We start from the raw sequence: 26,292 nt of genomic DNA, 5'->3' as shown, positions 1-26,292 counted from the left end.
TTCCGAAATTTGCTCAAAGTCAGCTTTCTATAGTGTTCAAAGAGATGGACGAGCGCCTTCAAATTTTATGTAAGCACTTCCAGAATAAATATAATACGAATTCAAGTGGAACAATAAAATCAAAGCAAAACAAAAAACCGAAAGGGTTAATGACATATTAATAATATGAAACAGGCTTAGATTTCGCGGAAAAAACCCCCTAGACCCTTGTTAAGATCATTTCTGATTACTTTGGTTTTATGAGGGTCAAAACTTAACTGTCTTATAGATATTCGATATCACCCACTTTTTCATTGTTAGTTGGAAGATGCGTTTTTTCTGTTTTTAGTTAAAAGGTGCAACAGATATTAAAAATTGCCAATCGAATTTTAAACCAAGCACTGCCAGTTAAAAATGGATGCTTGTTAAAGTTTTGAATTTACAATTTTTCACTAAGTGTTTTCTACTTCACTCCGTTTAAAAATATGAGTATGGAAATTGTTATACTTTCTGAAAACTTTGAAAATTATTTGAGTAACTAATATGTCTTATCAACTATCAAAAAAGGTGTAATACCTAAATGAAAGAAATAACAAGTAAGCGGATGGCGTTTTCAACTAGTGGGGTGAAAAATTTCATAAGAACGGAAAAATGATTAAGTTTTTCATATGTCTGCACACTTAAAGTGGAATTAAATTTTCTACATCAGAAGCATCTGATTAGCTCTTTTTTTCTGCGAATATTATTTGTTTCTCATTCTAAAAAAAAAGTACCATTACTTCGTCTCGAAATCCTATATAGTATTGGGCAGTAGTCACTATTGACGAGAGTAGTTTCGGGTGGAGCTAATGACCCATGTTAGAGAAAGCAATGTAGCCAATACTCCTTTCTATCTCACATTTTGAGAATTCAAAAAATTTAAACTTACGTTATATGGTTGCTCATGAATTGGTGCATTTAGGTGAGAAACAAAATGCATTCTAATATCGAAAAAACTTGTATTTCTTTGACAACAGATGACAGATTTCATAACCGCATTCTAGTGTAAATTTTTCGTAGAAAATCGGTCAACATTTTTTTTATTTGCCAGCTACGGTAATTTGAGTGTCACATCTATGAAAATCATTTCATAAACAATTTATGAAATTTTCAAATATTCTCTTTGTGCTATTTTACTGAATTTTAAACGCCGCACGTGTAAATTAATTATTAATAGAAATGGGCCATAAAATATATAAAACCACCTCATGTTTATATTCACCAGCTAGTTGAGCATCTGGGTTAGCTAACGAAATTTCCAGGGGTCATTTGAAATTCCTACGCTGCGTTGCTCAAAATTTTAATTCCTATGCAAAATAGATTAAAAATTTCCCAACACTCACCATTATTTAGATTCGCCAAACCGAAGACTATCATCATAGTGATGCGCAGCAAATTGTTGCCGGTCTGCTGGCCACTCGGCCTACGCTGCGTGAACATGTTGGATTGCGAAATTTGATTACTTTATTCTTATGAATTCTCTTTGAAGAGCACTCAATTCTAATTCGCTAAAATTGAGCAATTCCGCTATGTTGTTGTGCTGGATTTAATTAAATTTTTTTAATTTCTTATTTTTTTTTTGTTTTTTTGTTCAGTTTTTATTTCTACAGTGTGCATTATATTCTTCTTTGTTGAACTTGCACTTGGACCTTCACTTGTTGACCAACATAAAACTTTTGCCACAAATTTACAAATTATTGTTTACCCAACTCCAAGCACTAGCGCACTTTTGTCGAGTTTTTTTCTGTTTACATGACCGGCAATAAGGTCAACGAGAGCTGTTCAGGGGAGTTCAGAGCACCGCTGGTGGTAAGCTAGAAGACCCTAGAACGAATTTTTAATTTTTTTATTTGTGTGTTTGTTTTCATTTATTTTTATTTTCATGACATTGACATAGTTTCCAGCATATTCCACTTTTTCTCTCACTATTTTATTATTAATGATTTCAACTATGCTGCTGTCTTTGCGTGTATGTGTGTATGTTATTTTGAATGTCAGTTTGACAACTATCTGCGCATATCCACTTGAATACATACGCATGTATATATATGTATGTATAGGAAATTTGCAATTGTCAACGCTTTAGCAGCTGCTGCCACATTTCAGCGGCTGTTGCATTATTGAAGCACACACCCACACATATACAAATGTATGTATGCGCATATCTGTATATGCGCGCATACCTCCTTATGCGAACGCGTTTCGCTGGGTAACACAGGAATCATCGAATGCCTTGTCAGCTATACTCAGCACTAATTCTGCACATGAGCATGTCACACACATGCACACGAACACATGAAATGAAAATTGTGCATGTGTGGAAATGCAAATACTCTTTCGTTCATTTATTTTTTACCACTACAAGTTTGTTGTTTGCATTGTTGCTGGGGCAATATTTAGTTGAAAATAATTTTAGCATTTTCACACAAACTCATCTATGTGCATACATAAGCGCGCCTGGGAATATGCTACACATTTTCAACGTCTGTTAAATGCTCTTGCACGCACACGTATACCTACCTACGTATGTGTGTATGTCACAAATTTCAGTAATTTTTAGCTCAGCTGCTTGTGTTGTTGTTGTTTCATTCAAAATGTATGCATTGAAATTATCGAAAATATTTTATTTATGCTAAACGCGCTCTGGTACTGCTGTCAAAGTCTCAAAAGAGTATGAGCGCACGAACACAGACACGAACACAGACACGAACACAGACACGAACACGTATACGTACACACACACACACATCTATACGTATATATTTGGATATTAGCGCATAGTTTTACGTGACGACAGTTTGCAACGCTAGCACGCCTTTAAGTCACCACAATTCCGATAGTTTGTGCTTGGCAAAGCATTTTCACAATTTGCTGAACTAGATTTTCGATTTGCTTTTTTCATTCACTTTTCCATTTAAAATGTAGTGTAGCAAAGACTTTCTTTGTTTTCGCTTCGCTGATATTCAAGTTTTCAAGCACTCGCGCATGTTTTTACGCGGTTTGTTGCACGACAACACTTTTGCATTTCATTTAGTTTCGTTTTTTTGTTTTTATTTTTTGCCAAATTTGTTCCACTTGGTTTTTTGTTTCAAATATTTAAATGTGCCGCTTTTCGCTATGGCAGTTGTTTCTTTGTCTTTGTTTTTTTTCTTTGTTCAGTGAATTTGCACCGTTTTTAATCTACACAAATTTTGATGATTTTATGTTTATCGAAAGTAATCATTCGAAATTTTCGCGCACAATTTCACTTTTTCCGACTCGCGGGAATTTTCACAGTTGGCTGCTGTTGCCATGATTTATTTGATTTTTTTTTTTGTGTGTTGCTTAATTTTCAGTGCATATGACACAGTTTATTATTGTAGTTTCTTCAGATTTTGTTTTATTCTTTATTTTATTTTACTTTTTAAACATACGTTAGCTATTAGCTGGTGTGATTTTAGCAGAGTTGATTTTCATGTGAGTTGAAGGTTCTTTAAATGCATAATGACGTTTCCAACGTACTGTCAGCTCTCCGTGGCACCTGAAGTATTAGTTGAAAGGTTTATAATAAAAATTTAGAACTCATACAAATATTGAATTTTTTTCACTACCTAAATATTTCTTATTATAACACAAATTATACCACATTGGCTTATGGGTATCAAAGAATAAAATGCGAGGGCTCAAAAATATTTTTTAAAGGGATACACAATGTGAATATGTATTTCTTGGGTAACCGTAAAGCGTTAGACTATCACAGTTTTGTATCTGAAACTATGGAAACCTTTCGCTGTATGAGGGTGTATATGTAAATTTACTTTTGAAATAGTGATTTTGATTTCCCTCCGGCAAGCTGCGCTAACAGGAAAAAAGTGTCGATAAATACATCGAATAAATGGTAGAACCGCAAAACGAAGAGCGCGTGTTATATGTGAGAAGAGTTGGTTGATTGATTGTCTTATTCACAGAGACTTAAGCCAACTTACTCGCAAACGCAAACGTCATCTGAACTTCTTTGAATCAAAGAAATCAATTTGAGTACAATCCTTTAACAAAAAGCCTTAAAAGCGAAAGTTTTAAATTTGTATTGCCTATACATGGTGAACGATATGAAGTGTTACCAACTTCACATTGCTTGTATCTGTAAAACAGCTCATGACATCAACGTCAAAATTGATCTAATGACGGTTCAATATATTGTTTATAAGCCATCAAAAGCATTTGCGTCTTAGTTTTGTTGATTTTTTTTTTTTGTGGTGGAATTCAAACGTAACAGTGTGGCTATATTTTGGCTGGAAATTCACAACCAGCCATTCTTCGTGAGCTCAGTCACCTCAAAGTGAATAAAATGTTTGTGTGTCGCACTATAAAATGTTACAATGATACTGGTAGCATTGCGAAACGCCATGGAGATGAACCAAAAAGAACCGCAACAACGCCAGAAATGGTTCGGAAAGTGAAAACTCGACTTGAACGAATCCACGTCGAAGTGGAAGAAAAATAGCCAAAGAACTGAAAATAGCGCAAGCCAGTATGGATGCGCTGAAAAAAGCGATTATACGAGAATGGGCCAAAATACCTCAAGATCACATTCGTGCAGCATGCAACTCATTTTTTGACCGTTTGAAGGCTATAGTCAAGGCAAAAGGTGGTCATATCGAGCTAAAGTGAACATTTGTTATAATTTTTCAACAATTTTGTCTTTGAAATCAATAAAAACTAATTTCACACAAAAAAGTCATGGTGTTTTGAATAGGTAACACTTCATATCGGTCACCCTGTATTTAAATGTGCATTATATATTCTTTCACATTTTTGTATTTGCTGATTCTTTTAAAGAAGCACAAATAGAGTTACAATACAAATTATTCACATCGCTTATTTGGAATGAATCCCATGGAATTCTTGAAATATATTGAACAAGGATAATTAAAAAAACACATATTTTGGCATATATTCTGATGAAAAACACAATAAGCAATACATCAATATTTTTGAAGGCTCTTTGCATTTCTTTTTCATTGGACACCCATATGTCTCTTTGATATCATTTAATTTTTACAATTCTTACAATTGTTACGTAATTGCAATTTCATTAATGCTGGAATCCAACTGTTAAATTCAAGTCCTTTAAAGTAAAGCTTAGCATGATAGAGAAAAACAAAAAAGGCGGATTTACAGTATCGAGCACCTATCGACAAAAGACGAAAAATTACCAAACTATGTAACAAATTTTTTGTTTTTTGCTAATTTCTGACTTATAATTCTGTTTAGCCTTCACTTTGGCGCTATTTTTATGTGCAAAGATTAAGCTTTCTAGTTAGCAAATAGTTTTAAAATTTGGTGCTATCGGAAAATCATTTAAGGCCAGTGACTTACTTCAAACAAAACTTCTTTTTTTCTAGGGAAATCAGAAAAAAATGTAAGCTATTTGCGTTGTATTTTTTAGTTTCTTTAGTTTTGTTACCTAACCCTTACATTTGTATTGTATTTTTATTGCCCTATTTTGGGAAAATTAATAACCAAGTTTAACTTCTGAGTCCTAAATAAAGAAAGAGCGATTATTTATGAGTAAAACTGCATATATATCACTAACTCTTAATTTCTGAGCACTTATTGAATTTCCTTTGTGTTTTGCTCTGTTCGACTTACACAGTCTTTTTGCAATTTTTCAAAATTTTTCTTACTGCTGTTTTGCTTTTATATTCTTCGTAATAGTATAGAAAGCGCAATATCATTTATTTTTGAGTTCCCATAACTGTCTTCAATGGGGACAATTTCAACAAATTGGGACTGGTTAGTACTTTCTCTAGCGTTCAATAGCATTTGGTGTAGAAAAGTATGAAACAACGCAAGCAGCACAGATTTTTATATGGAGCATCACCCTCAAGAAAAACGATTTGTAAAAATTAACAGGATTTTTTAGCAACTTATATTAAGATTTGGTTATGCAGATGACATATCTGTAATAATAAAAGGCAATCATGAAAGGACACTAACAGACTTAATGCAAAATGCCTTGAACGGAACATGGGAATGGTGTAAAAAGGAGGGTTGTCGATCAACCCTAACAAAACCACAATTATCCCCTTCACAAGAAAAAGAAAGTTGGAGTTTCCTATATTGAAAATAAACGAAACAGTGATAGAACTAAAGGAAGAGGTCAAATATCTAGGTTTAACCTTAGATAAAAAACTCACTTGGGAATCACATATAAATAATATAACAAAAAAAACCACGAAATCCTTGTGGGCAACCAAACAATTACTAGGGAGATCCTGGGGCCTCAGCCCTAGTATGGCCCTCTGGATATACACCCAAATGGTTAGACCAATCATACTGTATGGGACACAAGTATGGTGGAGCAAATCTATCCAACAAACAGTGATAACCAAACTGGGAAAAGTACAAAGGCTTGCTTGCCTATGCATCATAGGGGCTATGAGAACTACCCCAACAGCTGGCATGGAAGCACTCCTTAATCTCCCACCACTTCATATAGCAATCCAAGAGGAAGCAGCTACGCAAGCACTCATGCTACACATGAAAGAAAATTTCAAATTTCCTAAATAAAATCAAAAACACCATAAGCATGGCTCAAGTTTCAGACCACATTGACCCAATGCTCTGTTTCACAAAAGGATACACAGTTACCTTTCCTGAGATGATCGAGTGGAAAACAACCCAAAATGGATGAATGATGATTCACAAAAATGGTACACTGGTGGATCAAAAACACCTTACGGTGTAGGAGCAGGAGTAGTGGGACCCAGAATCCACAAATCATTCACTTTCACCAGGGACACCACCATCTTCCAAGCGGAGTTATACGCCATAATGGAAGCAGCAAATATCATGCAACGTAGAAAGCACAAGAAAGTAAAGATTAGAATACTCTCGGCCAGCCAATCAGTTCTAAAAGCTTTAGATAGCTATACCTACAACTGAAAACTCTCTTAGAATGCCACAAGGCACTCAATAACCTGGCATCCAAAAACAATGTCTCATTAATTTAGATACCAGAACATGAGGGATATGACGACAACGAAAAGGCAGACTTTCAAGCCAAAAAGGGGCAGATATAAATTTCATCGGACCTAGTCTCATGTTTGGATTTAACAAAAACAGCCTAAAACAAAAAGTAAAATGCTGGGCCAAAACTCTATTAAATCAGCATTGGAACAACGTAGAGGGTCTTAGATACTTCAAAAAGTTCTTAAGTTTCAATGCTAAAAGAGCTAACATGGCCCTCACGTTAAACAAAAAGAGCATTCGCACTCTCACAGGCGCCCTCACGGGTCACTTCACCTGCAGCAAACACTTGCATAAATTAGGCATAACTAACACCAGCACCTGCAGATTTTGCTGCGAAGATGAGGAGTCCATAGAACATCTTATCATCGAATGTCCGGGGTTGACGCATAGAAGGAAAAAGTTTTTAAAAAAGTGCATGCTTACAGATGAAGACCTTCAATCACTCGCTCAGAAGGAGCTGGTACAATTCATAAGCATACTTAACAGTCAATAGGGTGCACAATAGATCAATATGGTCGCAGTGCTAAAGGCCCATACCCTAACCCTTTACCACCATTAACCATTATTAAGATTTAATTAGCTTTATAACTGAATGCCAAAAATCTTTTTAGAAATTGAAAGGAAAATCCATGGAATTAGCATGAAAAGTTTATGGAATTTGTATGAAATTCAAAAATGCGCTTTACCTGGTTTCTCTTTTACTTTTTTTTACTTTTTTTTAATTTTTACTTTTTACTTTAACACAAAAATAAAAAAGAAAAAAATAAATAAATGGTAAAAATAATTTTGCCCAAATCATTGTGAAAAATCGCTTATCCGTTCTCAAGATTTAACATATTTATATCTAAAAATTATTCACTACTGACACCTAGTTGACCCTTTATTCAAATGCTTGTCTAACACATCTCTGCACCTCTCGGATGGCTTAAAAAATGGTAAGTAGAATTCGTGCACTATTTAAAAATGCTACAAATTGTTTCACATAAGGCTGATTCTTTATGCAAAATCCCCGCGCCATAAGGGTGCGAGCAGAGTGAGCGCTGATGCCGAGCGGAGTCGAGCCGAGCTTATTGACGCTTATTTTCAAGCGAGAAGAGGGGACTCGGAAGAGCGTGCAAATGTCATCTAAAAATTAGCATCTAAATATAAACTTTAAAAATGAATTTCAAATTTAAAATTTTTGCATGAGATTGATTGGTAATCTGTATGCTAACTACCACTACGGCTGCGATCTGAGCGGATAAACAATTTTTTAATTTTTGCATAAATCCCTTATTAGGAGCATCTATTTTTTGCAGTACAGATATGGCAAGAGAATTGAGCGGTACCACGAAGTTCATAGAGCGAAATGTTGAAGAAGACAGGGAAATGTCGCTTCGTCTTCATTCTCAACTTGTTGGTCTTTGTCCTTCAAGTACGAGGAAAGTTTAACGTAAGAGTGATGGCTTACGTGCTTATTAAATACAGTTTGTGGAAGAATTGTGGCTCAATTTTTTCTAATTCGGCTCATTTAGATTTATTATTCAGATTTATTGGGAAAAATTAGTCAAAAATTGCACTGCTCGAATGATTCATGTAACTCGTAGTAGCGGCGGTCATATTCAAGCAATGGAATAGTTAAACTCTTTAAAATCGCATCTGTAGAAGTTGTAGAGATGACAAAAAGGTAGCTTTCATTCAATATTCCAGTTGAAGAATGCGCCTCTTCAAGAACATGGAAAGTTTAATTAATAAATTTACGATTATTTACATTTGGCGATGGTTCAGAGACGTGTAAAGAAGGGGATGTCTTTGCGTTACCAGAACGACCCGGATTTCTATCCGGCCAAAGATTATGACTGCAATAGCATTCTTGAAACATGTTTGGGTTGTGCTCGTGCTGCTACAACAACAACAGCGACTGGGAGAATTTTTGTTTGTTTTTTGATTGAATACAATGTGCTTAAGTACTCAATGAGTGAACCTTTAGATGAGTGAGATCCCTTTACCTAACTTAAACTAAAATAGCCTGATTGCTTTTATATTACTCGACATTTGTATATTTGTCAAAACTTTCAATTGTGTCCTGTCAGTTTTTTAAACCTATTTGGCGTGAAAAAATAAAGAAGTAGCTCTTTCAGTTGTGAACTGAAAATATTTATGAAAGCAGAAAGTCTGAAGAACTTAATTTTTATGTGAGAAACAATATTGATGTTTACCTCATATTTTCATGCTGCGGTTTTTATGGATTTTTGTTAGCGAATACAACATTCAATTTTATTTTATACTCCAAGAACATTGCGAATAAATCAAAATGCTTTCGTCAGGAAGAAACCGCATTTTATGCCATCTTACCAACCGAATTAAACACAATGTAACAAAATACCAAATTTTATGGGCATGCTTCATTTGGTCTGCTTTGAAAAACAGAAATAACAAAATTTAGTTTGTGGTTTGTTTGCAGAGAATTTTGTTTCCTAAAAACAACCACATGATTTTCTATTTCGCCCTTTATTTTCATCATGCCATATGCGGCTTTGGTTGCGCCATAAGGAAATACGCATTTATCGGCGACGGGGCTGACTTGAAGAATATTTGTTAAATCTGTGAATGGATGTGTGTTGGTGGTGTACTGAAATGTAGCTGAATTATCGGCAACCATTCGTGAAATACATTAAAACAAAAGCTTGTATTTTATTTCGCTTGCTTTGGAGTGTGGATGTACTGGTATTTCATCAATCAAAATAAAGCATTAAAGCAGGCTAGCGAAGTGTTCGTGTATGGGGATACGCAAAACGCTTTATAGTCCCAAACATTTACAAGTACATATACATACACAAATGTAAATAACAATAACTGTAGGATATGCACGAGGGTTGGTCGAAACTTTGGGCGGTTTTTTTAAAGTTGAGTTTTTTCTTACACTGCAACTGATAGCGAAAATGGCATTCATTCTATTTTATTATTATTCTCTTATTAATTGCAATATCTACAAATTCATATACATCCAATGGCTTCCGAGTTTGATATTTAGATAGCCTTTTAACCCGAGAATATTTGCACAAGGTTGCTACCTATTTCAAATTAATTAAATTGAAAATGGATATTGAATAGGAATTTTTTAATAGACTTGACCCCGTCTTGTTGAAAATAAACGTTGTCCCGATCAATACCATCCAACTCCGGCCATAAAAAATCGTTAATAATCTTTCGATAGCGCAATCCATTCACCGTAGCTGTTTCTCTAGCTTCATTTTCCCAAAAAATAATGTCCCTTGATTCCGCCGGACCATAAACCGCACCAAACAGTCACATTTTGAGGATAGAGAGGCTTTTCAATAATAACTCTTAGATTTTCTGAGCCCCAGATCCGACAATTTTGCTTGCCGACGAAGCTACCTCGGTGAAAATTGGCCTCATCACCCAAGATGATTTTTCGATGGAATTCCGGAGAATTTTCATGCGTTTCAACAACCCAATCAGCAAAGACCCGACGTTGCTGATGATCGGCCGACTTAAGTTCTTGTGTTAACTTGACCTTATAAGCCTTAAGACCCAAATATTTATGCAAAATACGGTGTAATGACGTTTGTGAAATGCCTAATTCCAAAGAACGACGAGGAATGGACAAACCTGGGTCTTCTTCAACACTTTCGGCTACAACAGCAATATTTTCGGCTGCTCTTGAGCGGCGTGCACAGGTTTTATTCTTCGCATCCATCACTAACTTGTCTCAACAGCTCGAATTTTTTCACCAATTTCTGTATTGCGGTCCGACAAGATGCTTCACTATGACCCAAAAATGTTCGAGTTTTACGAACCGTCTCTGACAAATTTTCACCATTTTTATAGTGAATTTTAATAATTTTAGTGTTTGGTTTAAGCGTGCATCGTTCCATTTTTATTAATGACATAGTTTCTGGTTGTCAAATATCAAAAAAAGACAGCTTCAAAAGTGGCATCTACCGAAATAGCGGGCTATTCAAAATAACACCTGTTATTGGAAAAGCGTTTATAATATCATAGTTGTGCGACCAATTACCAAGTTTTAGTCATTTTTTTTAATATAAGTTATTTTGTATAGTGCAGTCTGCAGCAAAAACCATAAAACTCAAACTCCAAATCTCTTTCAAAATTTAGAAAAAGATTCCAGAGCTGCCACTTCTTTTTCATATAATTAAAATAATATCTGTTTTAAAAAAATCAGGCGGGCATTACCCAATTTTAGTAACTTTATTTCTTTGTTTAATGACTTTTTATAAATGCCTGCAGTAAAGGTCAAATTACTTAACACAAAAGTCAGAAAAATGTAACACATTTAAAAAAATTATTATCAAAGTTATTAGTATTAAAATAATTAAGCAGCTTCTTGAGGAAACTGGTATCGTTATGGACGGAACCGGTCTTTGCATGACTGCAAGTCGACTAGCTCAACCCAAATTGACCTAAGAAAATGCGCAACAACTGAGCAAAAAAAAAATCAAAACTAAAGAGAATTCTGATCCACTTGAAACTTGCTTTTTCTTATACATATATTGAATGGGCTTTAGGGCTTTAGAACGACATACCCAGAATATTTCTAAAATTGTTAAATATTTCTGATCTTTGTTTTAAGGGGGGAACCTGGTTTATGAGGTCTAAAAATTGCATCTCTTTCCGATTTTTTTTTAGGAAAAAATTAATTTAGCGCTGCAAAGTTTTTTCTATCTTTTAATGAACATTTAAAAGGTATACAAAATTTGTGTACTGGTTAAAATAAGTTGAAAAAAATGTTTAACATAGAAATTAGTAGAGCGCTGCAACGCTGGAGTTTCCAACTGGCGTAAAAGATACAGCTCGTAATTATTATCTAAAGCAAAAAATTCAAATGGATTTCTAATTATCATGATTTTTTATTCTAGATGAACTAAGAAAACTGAGAGAAATTCCAAAATTTCAACTTTTTGGACGTTTTAAAGAAAAAAATGCCTTTCTATAAAAAAAATTCACTTCAACTTGGTATAAAAATCTTGAAAAAAAATTTTTTATCTATTTTGTTAGTTGAAATAGAAGAGAATTTAATACTGAAGGGAACAAGCTATGATTCATTTCAAAAGGTTCATTAGTTTTTTTTTCATTCATGTACGCCAATTCAAAGAAATCATAAAAATGAAAAGTCGAGAAAAGCAGATAAAGTTTGTACCAGAGCTGTCCGGTGACAGCGTAACTACCTAACGCTCGCCTACCTTTGGCTTTGTATCTACGGAAATATTGAGAATTAGGCTCTGTAACTTTGTGTGAACATTCTGAAATATATTAGGAATCGCTTAAAATGAAAAAAAATTGATTTTTTTGAACTTATAAACCAGGCTCCCCCCTTAAATTCTGGAAATATTAAAAACAGGTGTAAATATCAATCTGAATTTTTTTTTCGTTAACGCCTTTTATGATTTGGGAGAAACTTTATAGTTTAATATACTTTGATTCCTAAATTTATTTAATCTGATAATATTCCAGGGTATATTGAAATAAAGTGTTAACCTCTTTCCCGCTGTTTGCAAATAATATGTATAAAATGCTATAATTTGGATATGGAACATACTTTGGATTGCCACCAAGTCTTTTATCATAAAATGCATAATTATGTATAACCTATTCTATTTAATGAAAGCATCTAAAAGTATTTTACGATTTGGAACAACATTTCTGCAATACTAATATCACACTTTGTGCTCTACTAAAATTTGTGTGGATCCCAAATAATACTTTATATAAAATTATTATTTAATTCTTAGCTTCAGGGTGTCATTTCGAGTATATACTAAGTAAAATATATACATATATCAAACCGTAAAACGCGCACAAGCTACCAAGCTGAGTTACGCAAACATAAATTTTTGCGAACTCATCATTGTCATCATCATTGTTTGCATAAAAAAATATAAAAATAGAATAGAAATTCTGAGCTTTGGCTTAGACACAACTAGTGTGTTGATTATCTTGATATAAATTACACAGGTCGATAAACAATTTTTTTACTGATTTTCCATTTTATTGCATCGGTATCGAAAAACACCCAATTACTCATTCTAAGCTTTTAAAGTTTGCTTTCGCATGTTTTACGTCGTTAAGTATATTCTGAAGATGTTAACTGAAAGTCTATACCAGCATAAGAGAATTTAAGTCTGGCCAAGTGCGTTCAGCTGCTAATGTTAGAAATTGAAATATAAAATTTGTGATTTATTTCTTATTTTAAATAAAATTAATAATAATAATAATAAACCTCTAAAAATGCTCAATTTTGAACAGAATTTTTTGTTTGTTTATTTTACATATGTATGCTATTATTTATCGCTATTCCCGAATTAAAAATAATTTGACTGTCAGCAAAATGTTTAAAATTAGTATTTATAAATTAATTACGAAAAATCAGTAACCTGTTTTTAAAATTAAAAAAAATGCTGTCTTTTCGGCAAAAGTAAATTTTGATAACTTCTCCAATCAACTAGAAGTCCCACACAAATTTAGTTCATGCAGTTATAAATCAACTAAATTCGCAAGATGAAGACACTCCAATATCTGAGTTCGTGGATTCAGATTATGTTTAGGATCTTCTGCATGACGCACAACTGTGGAAATCTGCATGACATAATGGCATAATAAATATTATCCTCAGGCAACTACCTAAAGGGGCCGTGTTATATTTTACTTTTTTGATAAATTCTTGCATGGCATTACAAAATTTCCCCAAAGCGTGGAAAACAGCGAAAATAATTCCAATTCGCCAGCCGAGCAAGCCAGCAAACAAAGCTGAATAGCTATCAGTCTTTTAAGCAGCTTGTGTTGGGCTAAAAATCAAAAATTTTTGTATAACATATTCTAAAAGTACATCATTTTAAAAACATAAATTCAAAAAATCATAAAGATCGGAGCACTATAACGAAAGTTACAGATTGTAGAAGCGCGCGACCTTATCCATAAATAAAGTGCACGCGAAACTTTAGACGCGATTATCTCGAAGTCGTGTTTTTCAAAAATTACCATCGCGGTGATCATTATTTATCAAAAACTGTTCGACCAATTTGCATAAACTTTTTTTTTTAATTATTCGAAGTTACAACCTCGTGAATCTGAACGGTTCACTTTTTATAAGTATTTTCATAGTTCGCTGCAACTATTTTTTTTTTTAATTTTTCAACCTCTCAAAAATCGTTTTTTTGGTGCAAAGCGATTTTCATATCGAGAAAAAAATTATTTGGTAAATAAACCGTTCAGATTCACAAAAGAGCATTTTTCTACAATAATCACTTAATTTTTTCGATTTGAATTGAGCTGCTCATGCGCTACCGTGATCACCGCAAGGCTCTTCTAAAGAACGGCGTTTCGGGGGAGGGGCGATATCAACAATAAATAATACCATTTTTTAAAATAAAAACACCAAAATGTATTCTGCGTGAGTTAGCCTTCAGTATGATATATGCCTCATTTCAATAAAAGTTCTGAAACGTATTTAAAAAAAATTATGACAATCGTCCATTTTTTCGGGCTCACAAGGTATATAACCGCTTAAGCGAGATTTTTGAAAAAAATATTAAAAATAAAATATCTCTGTTCTTAGACACCCATAAGATTATACGCACGGAGAAATTTGGATTTTGACAACACCATGGTATGACTCATCAAATTAAACGAATTTATAATCACGTCAAATCTAATTTCGATAACAACCGGTTTAATGCTTATTGACATTGAGATAGCTTTTGATTCGACATCGCAATAGACTTGTTAAGAAATTAGTAAATTTAAAATTTCCATTACCCTTGGTAAATATTGTAAATTGTTTTTTAAAAAATCATTACTTTTGCATACCTCTGAATGGTGAATACTCTGACATGGGCGAACTACCTTATGGAATGCCCCACTGATCGGCTCTTGGTGTTTTACTTTACATTATTTATTGCTTTGATTTACCCAAATTACTCAATTGTTCATATGCTTTGCATGCAGATAACATTTTTTATTTTAATTTACATATTTTATTCTCAAGGGTTTTGTAATAAAATCGTAACCCAACTTCAGCATGAACTACTTTACAAAAACAGGCACACTATTTGTACGTGGAAAATAAAATTAAGCATTAGGACGAAAGTTACTTTTTTCACTTATTATAAAAGCAAATTTTTATGAAAAACAAAGTTTCTCTAACCACTCATAAGTAGCTTAAAAGAAAACAAAATTTGACACTTAAAAACCGGATGTAAAAGTAATGATGAAAATAGTATCGGCCTGTGTTATTTATTAAGCGAATGATTGATATATCTGATTTGGCTGGTTTATCAAGTCTTAGACTTATATGGATAGATTTTCTTCTTGAGAATATTTGCATAAGGTTGTCATCTAGCGTAAAGTATTTAAAATTTTGCCATATCACAATAATATCAAACTGTATCCAACCGCAAGCTTTAAACCAGAATTATTTTTTCAACCGCGTTGCCAACTAACATTTAATACAAAAATGACAAACTTGTCATGTTTACAAGCCAAACTTTTAAGATATGCAATTATAAAGAAAACTACTTTTATTCAAGCCATGACAGTATTGTGGGCGCGTTACGATGCAAATCTATATATTTTGATTTCCTCGCAAGCGAAAACTTCACACAAAGTAATTTTGTCTTGCATTTTTTATGTCCTTTGCACTCTATTGACATGCCACTGGCAACTATTTTTCGATCATCCTTAGTAATTAGTTTAAGCTAGTCTTAATTTATTGGTAAAAATGTATATAGTATAAAGCAGCTCTAAAAAAAAAACATAAAACAATATATAAAACAATCAGGGTGGTTCACCTACGAGCTTAAAATATTAATGCACTTTTATTTCCTCCAAGAATCAAAAATTTTGATAAATATCTTATGCCCACATAAATATTTTATTTCTTCTGGAACTCATTATTTTAAATCTCGAAAGGTACTAAGAGTTAAATAATAGTACAATAACAATGTTAGACCTACAAATGTTAAACCTACAGTTTTAAGATGACTTCGAACGGCAGCTATTTTTTATGAGGACCTTTTTCATGGCAAAAATACACTCGGAGGTTTGCCATTGCCCGCCTAAGGGGACCTCTATTAGAAATAGGGTTTTCTTCATTTTGGAGTTTCACTTAGATTCGAACCAAAGTACTCCGAATTCTGAATGATAGTCACGCACCAATCCATTCAGGTATATTGCACTACGTAAATAACTAAAGCACAAAGACTTATTGGCAATTTATTTGGTTGTTACTTAACTTTGATGGTTTTGCTATAAAAATAAAAAAAAACTATTTAAATCTAATTTGAAAACTTTGTGCAAATATAAAAAAATCCAAAAATTTCCATCAAAAATCACAAGTTTTTTTTAGAATTCAAAAAATTGATTACCCGTTTTATAGCCCATTGAATTTTGTAACTTTGAAGTAGCTGAAAAATTGCGTTGCTTTTTTTATTTTTTTTCTTGACGGTGTTGAGAACTCCCTTCCATATGAAAAATAAATGTTGAGTACTGGCTATACATTTTATAACATAAATAAATAATCCTGTTGATCTTTATTTTGTAAAGCCTTCAGTGAGGTAAATCGCAATTTCAATTGGTGCAAAGGAAATTTAAATATGAGCCACTATACTTTTTTCTTTAAAATAAAAAAAAAAACAAACCAAAAATTCCTGCCAACATATCAACCCAGGATAAAATGCAAATTTTCTCTTCTTTTTTTTTTGAGGCTAATTCACAAGTAATAAGAAAGTAAGTAAAGAAAAGCGCAAATCAAAAAACTTTTTCTTCAGATTTTCATTACTATAAAAATCTACATTTTAGTCTTTTCTGCAGCGCTCTTCAATTTTCCTACTCTAATATAAATCTATGCATATTTATTCCTGAGTTGCGGATTTCATTGATCTCTACAACCAGCAGCTGCAAAGTAACCTGAGTTTCTGTGGCTGGAATTTTTTAAAAATAGTCATAACTGGAGATATGATAGACATTTACACAAACACAAACAAAATGCTATACTAAGTACACATACACCAGCATGTACGGGTATATACAAATATCTGTTAATATTCAAGAAACTCGGTCAACTGCCACGCAATGCCAGCTTACATGCTTCACTTTGGCACAAATCCAATCTGCAAAAGTACTTGAAGTAGAAATAACTGAAATGGAAAAAAAGAAGAACAGAAAATATATTCGTAAGTTTCACATCGATAGTATAGTGGACGTAAGCAGTAAAGCAGTAAGAGAATAGAATGCATAGCATGAGATAGTGACAGGAGCAGACGCATAAATTTGTAACGAGCTGTGGACGAGTGACAAATTTTTGAGTAGAAAAATATAATAAAAAATTGGCTACGCAAATTTTGTAGCAAAGAAAAAGTGAGTAAAAAATTAGATGGCACAAACTCTAAAGCGCAAATAACACTAAAATAAATATTACCCTGTGATGATAAATAAATTTTTGGTAAAAGTATTTTTTTTTTTTTTTATTTAAAAATTGGAAAAAGTATTTATGATTAATTATATGGGATAACAGCGCTAAATAATATTTTGCATAAGCATATGAAATGCTTAAAATTAACTAAATTAAAATTTGACGCTTAAACCCTTTGAGGTGCTTGGGCGAGATACTCCTCCTATTTGTGGTGTGTGTCTTGATATTTTTCCACTATGCAAAAATATATTTGTGTGCCCTTGCCTGCCGAGGAGCGATCGCTATTAGAAAAAACTTTTCTATCGCTTGATAGAAGTTATGCATATAGTGCAATCATATCCCTTATGAAATGAAGTATATTTTAAAATTTCCTAATTTTTTGGTTTTTCCCTTCAAATTCTAAATATAATTTTCAATACAATTCAATACAATTTTATAATTTTTGATTTATTTTATCAGCTGATATTTGCACTTTGGAGTAAAGTCATTTCCAGTAACTTAGGATATGTTTGGCCATCCTTGCGCTCAACTTATTGCGAAACAGTATCAACGCTTTTCGCAACTTTTAGTCATGATTTTCGTTTTGCTTTTGAAACCCCAGCTACCTTCCTAAATTTAGAGACTTCCAATTACCTAAGAGCCCTCCTTTTCTATGGAGCAAATAAATGCTAGAGATGGCAAAACGTTTCTCTTCTTTTGTGTTTGAAATTGAAATTTGAAAAAGTTGAGTCAAGAACGCCGTGGGACTTAATAACTACTAAAACCCTCAGCTTAAAAAAACCCATTTTACTTAAAACTCTGGAAAGTAAAATCGTAGATATTCAAGGAAGATAGGAGAGAAGTAACAAAAAGAAAGAGATGGCATAGAATAAGGACATAGAGGTAACTAGACCAGTGAGAATTTTCCAGATCCTTTGGCAAATCTCCTCTAAGTAAACCAAGCAAATCCTGTCCTCAATGATTCCAATGGTGGTTATATGCCGACCCCATGGGTTGTGCTCTGTAATAATACCGACCATCAAGCGAACGCCTATTCTTCCAAGTTATAGAAGAAAGTTCGACAGTTTTCTGTTTGGGCTTTTCACAAAACACTTTGCAGCTCTGCAGCATTCTTCATTCAAGACAATCGCTCTTTATTTAAATAGCGTACATAATCGCTGATCCAATTCATGATTCCTGCAGAACTGATTTCGATTATTGGCTCTGGTCTCAGTGGGATAACCGCTGAGTTGACCAATTTATGGGGAATTTCATTCCTTTGAACACCGCAGAGTCCTGGAATCAATATAAATACAAGCTTGTCTTGCAACAGAACCTAACTTTCATTCCTGAAAAATCTTTGCAGTTTGCTCTGCAGAATCTCTTGTGCAGCCTGATTGTCACTGAAGACTCCAATCTGTTTCCCGCTCCATCTCTTCTCAATTATCCATTCTGCTACTTTCAGAGTGCCGAATATTTCAGCTTGGAAAACCGTTGCCATTTCTCCCATGGCATAGTGATACTTTCTACTATCATTTGTGTACCATCCGGCTCCAGACCCTATTTCATTCTTGGACACATCGGTTAAGAAAATATTCGTCAAAGTTCTTGGAATGCACTCTGGATTACTCCAGTGGCATAAGATTTCTTTACAAATGAAACTATAGTCGTCCTGAAGTGCCAGAAATAGTATTACTGCTCAGGCTGCATCTTAAAGACTTGTATGTGCCCCGAAGGTCCATCTTCGTGCATAAGGATATATTTATGGAGTCTACACATTGCTTTTATTGCTTCCAGTTGTTAAGATCCAAGGTGAGGAAATCAAGCATAGCATTTAAGGGATTGCCGGATGTTCAACTCATGGCACCCGTGATGCAAAAGCATATACCTCTTTGCAGCCAGTATTGTTCTCGAAGTGGGGACTTAATCATGGTACTTGGTTCATAGTACTTACTATTGCACCTTTTGAATATGCGAACTTTTCTTGTTTTTTAGCGATATGTGACACATTCGGTTACCGTTTTGGTAATTTAGTTTCCTTCGATTATCTTTTATCTGCTTTCCTCATAGCAAGGGTTTCCGCCTGAGAGTTACCGCGATCAGCTGGCAAATTTATAATAAATTTAAGAAATTTGTTTAGCCGTGCATAGCTCCAGTGTATAATCCATAAATATTTATCACATATATATATATATATATCTACCTTATCACTTTACCAAATATATACACGAAGCATGGGACTAACTAGTTACGTATACGCACTGTATACTTCGGCAGGTAGCAAAGTAAATATCTGGCGACACAAAAATGTGCTTTGATGCGCCCCAGCTAAGTGACTTATAAACGTATTAACATTTGATGTTGTTGCCAGCAGACCAATAGCAAATAAGTAGACTGTGCGTCTCAGATGGTAACTAAAGCGACAAAGCACTGCATTAGCCTCAGAGTTAGTTCCAAACATATATATTTGTACCTGTGCCAAGATATAGGTATATGCAAAAGTGTCTATGTATGAAAGTACAAGTACATACGACGCACAATTCCCGGCGGTCGTTTGTTGTTTATTTTGTAGTAGCAATGAACTCGCATCCGCATCCGCTTTCGGTTATAGTTGAAGAGGGGGAGTAACAGCGAAATGCTCTTTGCGGTTCGCTGTGTTGGAATAGGAGAGTTAGAAAAAAGTGTTTTAAATGAGGACAACTAATACCACATTAGTTTTTAGTAGCATGAAGCCCAAGATGTAGATAAATGGGAAGAGAATTATTACAACTACACCAGGAGGAACATAAGAAGCAGATGGTTAAGTATAAAGTAAGGACAAAACAGTAGCATACACTGAAATATGCTACGCTTTGCAAGCCCAAACAGTGCTACTTCACAATTTGTTTTCTCTTACTTACAAAGGCGTAACATTGTTGTTATCTTATAATCTTATAACTGAAGTTGTTTTTTCACAGAAGAATTGCACGTTTCACCCATTATTTTGTGCCTAGTGGCGTTAAGCTCTCATTTGACCTCTTAATTAATGTGGGCATTCCAAAATAATGGATACAAAACTTAGTTGTTGAGCCTCTGTACTCTAGTATATTCCATGTATCAGTAAATTTAGAAGATTTACTTGATCTTTTTTCAGTGAGTTGAAAAATTCATCTCGCACAAAAAATGGAACAAACTCGTGAAACCTTACGTGCGTTACGATTTTCGATGCGCATTATCGAATCAGGAGTGCACAGATCAATTGACCTGGACTTTTGGCGTCGAAGCACCTCACAACGCGTTCTAACGTGGCCGTTGATCTTTACAAAATGAATTCGATGAAGGTCGTCCAAAAGCAGTTGTTGTGCTAAAATTAATCGATGCTGTGCGTCAGTCAATAACGTAAGATCGTCATGTGACATATCGTGAGATAGAGGTATCCGGACATTAGAGGACCTAGCATACATTCAATATTGCATAATTTTGCAACGGCCCGAAAAAGCAATCGTGCCGATTATTGTAGAAAAATAATAAAGAAATTCAGCAACGGTGGTTGAAAAAAGTCTAGGAAATTGTAACAGATGTTGAATCTTGGATCTATGCATATGAGTCGGAAATAAAACAGCAATTGACATTATGGATGCTCCAAGTTGAGCCTAATCTCAGAAAAGTGGTTCGTAGAGAAAGTACGTAAAAATGAATAGCCGCCTGCTTTTTCGGAAAATCTGATCAAATCGCTAATGTACTAGTAGAGAAACTAAGAGCAATAAATTTTTAGTGGCACTTGTTTGCCAGAAATTTTAGGAAAATTAAGGAAAATAAATTGCTGAAGATGAACCAGCCTTCACTAAGGCAATGCAAGCTTGCACGTATTGGCTCACAGAAGAGTTTTCAAGCAGTAAAAAGATTGAATTTTAGTTTTGTTAAATTTTGTTTATTATAAAAAAAAAATGTTCTTTTTAAAATTATGCTTATAAAAAAAAAGAGACCGTATGATCAATACGGCAACACCTATTTTTAAAAATTGATAATATTTTTTTTTAATATGAGATTTTTTTCTAAGATTTGATTTTTGACCCCTAAAGCACCTGTTAACAATTTTATTCGAAAAAAATATAGCTTATCAGTTGGTGGAATAGCGGATCACGACCATATTTTTCCTTTTTCACTTACTTGCACACATTAATTTTAAATAATTATTCACTAAAACTCCAATATCGAAATCTAAAAGCACAGAAGAAAAGAGAAGTTCCTTGTTTACTTATGACTTAATATTCAAAATAAATTAGCTGTTTCCAATACCCAGAATATAATTAAATTTTGCTCTGTGGTGTTATTGGGCGCAAAATATAAAACGCATTTCTTTTATTTATGTACAAAAACTCAGCCACCAGTCACCTATTCTTGTGAAATCTTAATATTAATATTAAAAAACATTCATGAAGAAAGCCAATCCTCCAGGTGCAATACTCTAGTCGTTAAAGCTACACCTTCTTCTCAGCCTATTGATCGTTTCAACAATGAATAAAAGCGAATACAAGTACTTTAATTTAGTGAAAAGTATTCGCTGCAATCAGTGAGGAATAGGTTATTATTGGATAACTGCTCTCGTAGTTTTTGAAGTCTTTAGCTGTTTCGTGTGTAAGTAGAATGTTGGCACTAACAGCCAAGGATTAAGTTAGGCTAATAAAATAATATAATCACGGCAAATTGGCTTTCTAATACTTTTTTTCTGGAAGCTGCAAAAATGAAAAGGGGTATCGAATACTATTGAGGCCACTGCCCTACTGTGGGAAAAGTGCGCCATCTCCAACTTGACAAGACTTTCTTTGAATTCCAGAAAGACCAATACACTTTGAGAATTTCGAAGATTTCCAAAAATACTATGAAATCCGTTGAGAGTGCCAGCTTTCTTAACTCAACCCATCCTAATAGCAGCCAACCTATCCTGACGTACAATTCAAATAAATGTTAGCCCATACCATATAAAGATCTTTAAAAGCTTTGTCACTTAGGTTGACTTCCATTTGATTCGTATTAAAGTGCAATATTTTGTCTTTTCTGCTTTGAAGTTTCAAACTTTTTAAAGTTGTAAGAATAATCATAAAATTTAGTATAACAAAATTAATTTAATTTAGATTTAAATAAAATAAAAATCCAGCCCAAACTCATTTCACAAACGAAGAATCAGTAAAAAGTATATGCAGTAGTACCTGGTATTGAACAAATAAATTTTCAGACACCCACCTATTAACACGCATCAGTTCCTTGTGTAATTTTGATAACAACATTGATTCATTTTGTGTGCAAAAAGTGAAGCAAAATAATATTTTTTTTTTGTATTTTGTGTTCAGTTCCCAACGTAGTTTGATTTGATTTTTATAAATATACAGACTTTAACTTAATTTCCCGTTTTTTGTTGCTTAAATTGGAATTACTGATTTTGTAGCAAATTGGCATTTTCATTTCAGTCAATGGTTTAGTGGCGCAAATGGGACGAAGGGTCAAAAACACGGTTGTCTACTTTTCATTACCGTAGATTAATTAGAATTGAGAAGAACCAGAATTTTCCAATACAGAGGCTATAAAGTTTAAAGTAAGAAACTCAACCAAATGATCTGCTCGAAGACTGAAGATGTCAGGACGATTCTCACAGAACCTTTTTGGTCACAGCGATATTCTGGAGTCCAAAGCTCAGACCACGTGATTCCACGAGTTAAATTTGTGCGAAAGCCTAGCGTCAGTATAGGGCAAAATGGATGGCACAAAAGGTCTAAAATCCAGATACCATTCATACATTTTCTTTACAGATGGATCCAAAATGGCAGAAGGAGTAGAAGCGGCTGTCTTTTGACAGCAATTTGATCCCAAAAAGTCTTTCAGACTACCAAATTACTGTAGTATATTTTAAGCTTCTATCCTGCAGCAAAAGCAGTTGAATTAGCTCTTCAACTAACTCCTCTTAATGCTCGGACAAACATTTCATTGGTAGTCAAGCGGCTATTAAAGCAATTATGGCTGTTTGCAATAACTTGGAAAGTGTTCAACAATGCAGATCAAAAATAAATGAACTTTGGGGAAACAATGAGATGCCAAGATACTAAGGAACTGAGACAGGTATTCATTGCCGAACACGTCACTGAGCACGTCAGACATATACCCATAACTCTCTTTTCTGAAAACGGAATTAAATGAGGATAGTAGCTTTGAAAACACAGTCGATAGGGGAACACTCAACCTCGTACGAAACTGCCAAAATAATGCTTAGGACTTGGAATATCAAAACTGCAAAGTTTATATTATCACTGTCTAGAAAAGACTGCAAAATATTGGTTGGAGTACTGACGGGATACTGTGTCACCACACATTAATCCCCACAATAGGACTACTCCAGGGCAATGCGCGTAACACATGCAACGAACGGAATGCTAGAGGTACTTTGGAATATCTACTTCGCCACAGCCCTGCTCTCTGTAGGGCTTGACAAATGTGCATAGAGTCAACATATTTTCCATGCTTGAAGGATATAGCTGAATGGCTTAGTAAAACTCGCAAAGACGCACTTTATGAATTCGAAAAAATGATATCATCGACTCCAAAATACATAGCACAGGTAACACAATAAACCCTAGGGGTGAGACCTCTTTACAGATCAGCCAGCACTACCTAACCTAACTTAAGGAAAGATGGGTATGATGGGAATACATTAGTCCTCTGTAAGCTTCTCAAATTTTGTATGAATCTTAGCAGTTTGTATAGACAAATGCTAAAATGTACTATATAAGTCTAGTCCAAACAATATCGTGAATCGCGTACGATGCCTATAGTAGCAGCATATCATCCTTGTCATCATATATTGTGCTCTGTTATTAGTCCCATCTAGGCTCGGAGCTCATTCTTTATCATGCCATGCTTAGATTAGTAGGGTTATCACTTCTTGAAGGTATTAAAAATAATAATATACTAAAAGTAGGACAAGTTAATTAGAGAAGCAGAAACTACCAAAATAATAAATAGTTAGTCTGCACTTTCTGCTAATAAAAGGAGAAAAAATAGGCGAAATCTAAAATAAAAGCACTTTTTTTAAAACCCTTTTTTATCAAATTATTGATGTTATTATTTTTATTGAATCATAAAATTAATTTAAGAACTTAAAGTAATGCTACAAAATTTACAAAACTTCGATTGGAAAAAATAGTTTTAGCAGAAATTTATGTTTTACCAAGTTTGATATTCCATCTTTCCCTTATCAATGGTAAAAATAGATGAAGAGATAAAGTAATGATATTAGTAACAAAGAAAGACAAGGCATAGATAACTAAAATATTCGCAAAATATAATGTTACCAAAACTCAAAACAACAACCAGCAATCCTCAGTCCGCCCAGTGCGTTTACATGCACTTTCCCTTAACTGCTTAACTGAGTGACTGACTCACTGGCTGACAGACTGATTGTCAGCCTATTTGATTAACTCTCTAAGTAATAGCTTTAAGGCAGCAGACAGCATAACAAGAGCTAAGTAAATTTGTTCTCCAAAAGGGAGCAAAAAGCACACACTTCATTGAATATTAAAAAATAAGAAAAATGAGTTAAAGTAAGAGAATGTAAAAATGCAGAAATTGTGTAGCAGAAAAAGAAATAAACGCACATAAAACAATCACGGATATATGTACATCCACGCATACACATGAGCGTCCGCATATATGCACTGGGTGCAAATTAAATTGCATAAAATATGTTGCTCATACGCCATGGCTGCTGCCATAGCACGGGATCTCACTATATCAGTTTGTATGTACACATGTGTGCCTGAAACCTGCAGGTGGGCACGACAATAGATTTATACAAATATTTACAAGCATATGGATGTTTATAGGTGCACACACACGTACGAGTATTTACTCTTACGTATTTTTTACAAAAACAGCACACTCACTTTCACATGCGCCAACTCATTCGTAAGCGTAATGACTTCCGCAGGAAGCTGGAGATTTCTACGGATGTGCTATTTATCTTTATTTATGTGTCACTAACACTTTCACATTTTTCTTGTGCGCTTGCTATAGTCGGTTGTTGCATATTTTGTTATTATTCTTATTTCAAATTTATGATAATTCACATGGTGCTAGTAAATATTTTCTTTTTATTATTCCACTAATGTACGTCGTCATGTACCATCTGTTGTTAGCGCACTACAATGGTCAGCTTTGCGGCAACGCATTGCAAGAATTGCCGCAACACCTTTCTTAATTATAGGCTAATCTTGAAAACCGAAAATCATGAAAACACCAGCGATTGGTTCTCTTTCATCAAATGTATAAATTAAAATTTTTTTGATCACTCGTGTTTTTTTCACAAAATATTTCAACCATCAGCTGTTCTCATTGACGATTATCGGGACAGCCAATTCACTATTGTGCTTTAATATTCCACACAACACTGCTCTGCTCAGCTCAGCTTTGCGCTACGCTGCTGCTGCACTGCTTTACTCGCCGTTTGATGCGCCTAAATACACCCGTCACGCGAACGGTCGAACAGTAACTGAATGGCGTATTTTTGATGCGTGCGAAACATCGTCGTCGGCGAGCAGCGACATTCAACAGCGACGGACAGCAACGACAGCAGCCTGCTAACTGTAAGCAACTGTAATCACGATGGTTTCGAAAGTAACGAATGCGACGACAGATACGCGAGCGTACGCAACGAATAGGCAGTAGGTGAATGTGAATGCTCACAAGAAGAAGGCTTAAAAACGGTAGACACAATTTTTTGGCAAGGCGCTGCAGGATGAATAGTTAGGCGGTTGGGCAGCGTTAACGGCGTTGACAGCAGCGAGTAGATGAGTTGATGAGCGTAATGATTAGTTTACGCATGG

The 26,292-nt window shown here is 34.3% G+C and overlaps 1 long non-coding RNA gene across 3 annotated transcripts; it reads right to left on the bottom strand.

Annotated features, from left to right (window-relative positions):
- Nucleotides 1-1,361: 1,361 nt before the first annotated feature.
- On the bottom strand, nucleotides 1,362-25,947 carry LOC128866925 (uncharacterized). 3 transcript variants are annotated; one of them, XR_008454970.1, is made up of 3 exons: nucleotides 25,066-25,947; nucleotides 17,134-17,186; nucleotides 1,362-3,538 (listed from the first exon to the last, which is right to left on the bottom strand). It is a non-coding gene; the product is annotated as an uncharacterized LOC128866925 (long non-coding RNA). The 3 variants fall into 3 exon arrangements; XR_008454969.1 differs by having other exon boundaries at nucleotides 17,057-17,186; nucleotides 25,354-25,947; XR_008454968.1 differs by having other exon boundaries at nucleotides 25,354-25,947.
- Nucleotides 25,948-26,292: the final 345 nt, after the last annotated feature.

Source organism: Anastrepha ludens, chromosome 6 (genome assembly GCF_028408465.1).
Source record: "Anastrepha ludens isolate Willacy chromosome 6, idAnaLude1.1, whole genome shotgun sequence".
NCBI classification, from domain to species: Eukaryota; Metazoa; Arthropoda; class Insecta; order Diptera; family Tephritidae; genus Anastrepha; species Anastrepha ludens.
Note: the sequence above shows the minus strand (reverse complement) of the source record. Positions and strands in the feature narration are given on the sequence as shown.